A 7154-nucleotide genomic window follows, 5' to 3' on the forward strand; every position below is an offset into this window, starting at 1 on the left:
TCTGCCATGCATTATGTGACATGAATGCATTAGAACAGTAAGATAAAAATAAGCCTTTCAGAAACCAAAAGGCATCCAGTTTTTCGATGTATTTGTAGCGAAGTGACAAGTGCTGATCGATCAAATCAAATCAGTTCTAAATGAGTATTTTATATGTTCATCTTACATTCTGTAACTGTTTCGTGTTTTGCTGTTATTACAAATGGGATAGAAAGAAAAGTGGGAAGGCATGGGCTTAGAGATAGAGCGAAGGACGGAAGTGACGCACTTGGCAATGTCAGAGTGTCGCTGAAAACACCCAACAGGTCAGGACGACGACTTCTGTCCTCATCGTACTTGCCAGACTCCATCCGTTCCCCATCTTCGCTTCATCCTTGATCAGGACGTGGTGCTCACAGGATGCACTCTGCTCCAATCAAGGCTACTTCCTCTTCTTGCGTCAAACGCTTTACAAATTGTGATCAGACATCTTTCGTCGAGCCTACTAAGGGAAATGAAACTGTCGGAGGAAGCCGGTGCTCCACGCATCTGACCAGTGCACCCACAGATAAATCTTGTCGCTAATCACTTTAATGACGAAAAAGAAAGAAAGGGGCAGGGGTTGGAGGTCAAGGGTTACTTGCACAACTCGTCACAGAGCGATTGGCGGATGATCAACGCGAAACAATCATCTAAAAATGGTGACTACAGTGTCAGCCCGCTCTCGTACGATGACATTGCCGATGAAAGAAGAGTAATGTGTGGAGGATATTTGACCTCCATTAAATATCTCCCCTTAAATCTCGCTCACCCGGGATTTCGCGCCACAGCAGGTTGCAGAACTCCACCCCACCCCCACCCTTAATACCCTTTCCTCACAAAAGTTATCCATGTAGTTAATTCTCTTTAAGTCGGGTATTCGCTACCCTACTAACATTTGCGTTCGACGGATGGAGACGAATTAAAGAGTTAAGACTGTATTTACAGTGATTCCTTGTTACCCTCTTTCTCCTTGCGTGTCCGGTATGTCAGTCGTGCAGATGGTTTCCGATGCACACATTTCAGCCTTACACAATACTTAATACACAATATCCAGTGCAGACCGAAACTAGTCGATATCATAGTTTTTTTCATCAGGGAGACAGGCATACCTACTTGTTTCTAATCGTTTGGAGTTTTATTGGGTTCTTCCTTGGTCTCTGAGAGAAATTGTTGTTCTGAAGAGATCTGTCTCCTAAAAAAATTTGAAAACCAGATGGTAAGTCACCTCACTCACTACCTCACTCAACTCACTTCACTCCCATCACTCTACACTCACTCACTCACGATGAATTTTTTTTTTAACAATACTTATCAAAAACACCGTTTTCTGAACTATACTACAAAAAACAAAACACTCACTCACTCACTCACTCACTACTCACTCACTCACTCACTCACTCACTCACTCACTCACTCACTCACTCACCACTCACTCACTCACTCACTCACTCACTCACCATCACCACTCACTCACTCACTCACTCACTCACTCACTCACTCACTCACTTCACTCTCACTCACTCCTCATCACTCACTCACTCACTCCTCACTCACTCACTCACTCACTCACTCACTCACTCACTCACTCACTCACTCACTCACCACTCACTCACTCACTCACTCACACTCACTCACTCACTCACTCCTCACTCACTCACTCACTCACTCACTCACTCACCTCACTCACTCACTCACTCACTCACTCACTCACTCACTCACTCACTCACTCACTCACTCACTCCCACTCACTCACTCACTCACTCACTCACTCACTCACGTCACCTACTCACTCACTCACTTCACTCACTCACTCACTCACTCACTCACTCACTCACTCACTCACTCACTCACTCACTCACTCACTCACTCACTCACTCACTCACTCACTCACTCACTCACTCACTCACTCACTCACTCACTCACTCACTCACTCACTCACTCACTCACTCACTCACTCACTCACTCACTCACTCACTCACTCACTCACTCACTCACTCACTCACTCACTCACTCACTCACTCACATCACTCACTCACTCACTCACTCACTCACTCACTCACTCACTCACTCACTCACTCACTCACTCACTCACTCACTCACTCACTCACTCACTCACTCACTCACTCACTCACTCACTCACTCACTCACTCACTCACTCACTCACTCACTCACTTCACTCACTCACTCACTCACTCACTCACTCACTCACTCACTCATCACTCACTCACTCACTCACTCATCACTCACTCACTCCTCACTCACTCACTCACTCACTCACTCCACTCACTCACTCACTCACTCACTCACTCACTCACTCACTCACTCACTCACTCACTCACTCATCACTCACTCACTCACTCACCACTCACTCACCACTCACTCACTTCACTCACTCACTCACTCACTCACTCACTCACTCACTCTCACACTCACTCACTCACTCACTCACTCACTCACACTCACTCACTCATCACTCACTCACTCACTCACTCACTCACTCACTCACCCTCACTCAACTCACTCATCACTCACTCACTCACTCACTCACTCACTCATCACTCACTCACTCACTCACTCACTCACTCACTCACTCACTCACTCACTCACTCACTCACTCACTCACTCACCACTCACTCACTCACTCACTCACTCACTCACTCACTCACTCACTCACTCACTCACTCACTCACTCACTCACTCACTCACTCACTCACTCACTCACTCACTCACTCACTCACTCACTCACTCATCACTCACTCACTCACTCACTCTCACTCACTCACTCACTCACTCACTACTCACTCACTCACGCACTCACTCATCACTCACTCACTCACTCACTCACTCACTCACTCACTCACTCACTCACTACTCACTCACTCACTCACTCACTCACTCACTCACTCACTCACTCACTCACTCACTCACTCACACTCACTCACTCACTCACACTCACGTCACTCACTCACTCACTCACTCACTCACTCACTCACTCACTCACTCACTCACTCACTCACTCACTCACTCACTCACTCACTCACTCACTCACTCACTCACTCACCAACTCACTCACTCACTCACTCACTTCACCACTCACTCAACTCACTCACTCACTCACTCACTCACTCACTCACTCATCACTCACTCACTTCACTCACGTCACTCACTCACTACTCACTCACTCACTCACTCATCACTCACTCACTCACTCACTCACTCACTCACTCACCACTCATCCTCACTCTCACTCACTCACTCACTCACTCACTCACTCACTCACTCACTCACTCACTCACTCACTCACTCTCACTCACTCACTCACTCACTCACTCACTCACTCACTCACTCACTCACTCACTCACTCACTCACTCACTCACTCACTCACTCACTCACTCACTCACTCATACTCACTCACTCACTCACTCACTCACTCACTCACTCACTCACTCACTCACTCACTCACTCACTCACTCCTCACTCACTCACTCACTCACTCACTCACTCACTCACTCACTCACTCACTCACGTCACTCACTCACTCACTCACTCTCACTCACTCACTCACTCACTCACTCACTCATCACTCACTCCTCACTCTCACTCACTCACTCACTCACTCACTCACTCACTCACTCACTCACTCACTCACTCACTCACTCACTCACTCACTCACTCACTCACTCACTCACTCACTCACTCACTCACTCACTCATCACCTCACTCACTCACTCACTCACTCTCACTCACTCACTCACTCACTCCTCACTCACTCACTCACTCACTCACTCACTCACCATCACTCACTCACTCACTCACTCACTCACTCACTCACTCACTCACTCACTCACTCACTCACTCTCACTCACTCACTCACTCACTCACTCACTCACTCACTCACTCACTCACTCACTCACTCACTCACTCACTCACTCACTCACTCACTCACTCACTCACTCACTCACTCACTCACTCACTCACTCACTCACTCACTCACTCACTCACTCACTCACTCACTCACTCACCACTCACTCACTCACTCACCACTCACTCACTCACACTCACTCACTCACTCACTCACTCACTCACTACTCACTCTCACTCTTTTTATTTGTCACTGTCAGATTTGAACACACCACCTTTCAGTCTTCAGACCTCGTCGGTAGCCACCAGGCCATACAGCCGTTACTAACTAACGTGTCTAAACTTCGTGAAAAAGTCAACTTCGTCGTTTGCAACAATGAACAAATCCGCTGAACCGAGACGCACACGCCCCAGAACCGGTGACGTCATCGACAACGAGGCTGCTGTTAACGAAGATGACTAGTGCACGACGGAACACAAACACCCTGCTATGTCCCCCTAGGTCCCTCCAACTGCCAGGAACACACACGTCATACTCAATGGAGTGCACAAGATCGGAGTGACAGACGGCAACAACCTACCGATCCTCTCCTCCAGACATCATTGTACGCGTGGTCAGAGTTGCCTGCCCAGTCAATGGAGGGACATTCGAAAACGGACAACAGTCCTACAAAGAACACCAACAAGATATAGTGACAAGATGGCCCGGCCTCCACAGTTCATGACAATTGCTATCCATAATGTCGAGGACTTTGTGTGGACGGCAAGACACATGCAAGACAAGGGAGAGAATAAGTTTCACTGACCCAGTGACTACGCGACACGAGGTGTCCGTGCTAACGGTCACCAGGACACAGCACGGGACTCACCCGTGAAAATATTTCACATCTTCAACTGCGACATCGAAGGTTTGCTCGTGAAAACACTATCCTGGCTTTGTACAAAGCATTAACGTGTTTGTTATTGTGTCTCACAGACATTGTTGACGTCAGCAGTACACTGCAATGTTTCTCTGACTTCCAACGATACTTCAGTCCTGCTTCTACACTTACATCGCAAGGAAGAGCTGCCGGCCGATATCCTTGTTTTTAGTAAAAAATGTATTTAATAAGTTTTTGCATAGACTGCAGTGTACGGTTGACATTTGATTTGATTGCAATTTGACACCGAGTTTAACGAGACAAGTTCTGGACTTAAACCCACAGATGAAACGCAGGGTTCGGAGACAGACCAGGAGAGATCGATCTCGGCCCAGAACCGGATCCGCTGGGTGGTATGGTTGCGGCACTAGGAGACAAAGAAGACTAAAAAGATAAGTGGGTTTGTGTGTGTGTGTGCTGCTTCCACCATTTTGTAAGTCTATGATCATGTTGAAAGCACAGTTACATCTGGACTTTACAGGCCTACCACAGAGACGTTAATATTCGAATACCACTTCTACCTACACAGCGTTCTCATGGCAACCTATTTCTACCTACGCATCTGGTTTTGTATGAACTGCTGAGGTCACATGACGGCGAGAAAGACATTTGTATTTGATTTGCCAACTTTGATTGGATTCCAGTGTAACTACATTTTCTTTGAACTTAATTGTCATGTATAAATGTGTGTACCTTGCGTGGTATAACTGGTATATAGAAGGTATGTTTCCCCATAGCAACAAAGAGGGATGTTGGGCGAGATGTTTCTAATACCTGGGTAACTTCAGTTGTAAACTACTACTTTCACTCCTTCTGTTCTCAAGAAAAATTCCTACAAACATCTGTGACGTAGGCCTGAGACAGGAAGTGTCGGTCACTGCGAGTATTTCAACACAATGAATGGTGTAGCAATGAATTAGATATCTATGAATAAGATCAGCAATATCCATCAATGGGACAACTGGGTTATATGTGAATGAGGCTCTTCTGTGTACACATATGACGTCACGACCCAGATTGTGGGAAATAGTACCCTGTACTGAGTCTTACCCAGGCATCAGGAACAAATGTACACCTAACTAGACCTTTGAACTTAGTTTTGTTTGACTTTGGCTGGTCTTTAAGACTGAGAAGAGATAGAATCAGAGGCTTCCCAGTATGCTGCGCGTTTGCTTCCGTTGCACAGTGCCCGGATGTCGGCTTCTTCATTTCATCTGCTTCTAGTATATCCAGACACGGGAGACTACGGGTTGGATGGGTCGACATACAATGGAAACGGAAACTGATGTTGGGTTCGAAACGGGAATGGTTGTAGCAAGGAAGCCAACGAGTAAACAAAAAACAAAGGCAAAAAGGCAAAAGTGCAGGTATACTGTACACAGGGTCGTGGAATGTGCACACTTCCGACGTCAGATGGGTCAAGGATGCCATTAGTCAATGTCAAGTTCATGTTTCTGGTTTGTAGGCGTCAGCACATGTTGCAAGGTTCAATGCACAGAACCCTTGACAAGCGACAGGAACAGGTGTGTCTGCCAAAAGGTGTGAAAATTTACGCTGTCATCTACACTCGGAAGCAGCCTACCGCACCCCATCCACCCACTCTCTCGCTCCTTCTTTCTATTTTTCTGGATCGTCAATCTCTGTTTTTCTCTACCTGCTCATATTGAGGATATTATGTGTGAAAACCTTTTGTTTTAGAGTTCGCTCCAGTCTCTGACACCTTTCTATCTACCTTTACCAGACAGAGATAGCGAAAAAAGAAAGAGATACACTGACAGACGCACGAATGTACGGTAAGAAGAAAGGAGGAAAGGAAATAAAGAAAAGAATAAGAAGAAAAAAAGGAAGATTAAAAGAGAAAGAAGAAAGACGTAATAGTGAAAACAACAAAGGGATGACGGCAGAGGTATACACGAGTGAGCAGGTAGATAAGCCGCGCGTCGTGCCAAGCACTAAATCTCAGGTCACAAGAGTGGCAAGTGACAGAGGCTCAAGGGGAGGCAAGTGACAGAGGCTCAAGGGGAGGCAAGCGTGACGACAGCGCACCACATACCGCGCATCACGTGCCGCTCGAGCTGCAGCAAGCTTCCTGACCTTGACTCTATTACTTTTGACGCTGCAAGAGTACATTACGTCATTCTGTGTTGTGACGTCATTCCTTCTGTCGAACGAACCTTGTGCTTGACGTCGCGTGACCCACAGCCCTGTCCGTTGTACAAAAGTCATTCAAACTGTCACGTGGCAGTTGTTTCCTTTATATTTAACCTTGGTTTTCGGTGTTTGTTTACATGAAGTATCACGTGGTCATTTCGCAGACAAACAACTCTATCTTGCTCTCCCAGAATCAACAG

The sequence above is a fragment of the Pomacea canaliculata genome, linkage group LG1 (assembly GCF_003073045.1).
Source record: "Pomacea canaliculata isolate SZHN2017 linkage group LG1, ASM307304v1, whole genome shotgun sequence".
Classification (NCBI taxonomy): Eukaryota; Metazoa; Mollusca; class Gastropoda; order Architaenioglossa; family Ampullariidae; genus Pomacea; species Pomacea canaliculata.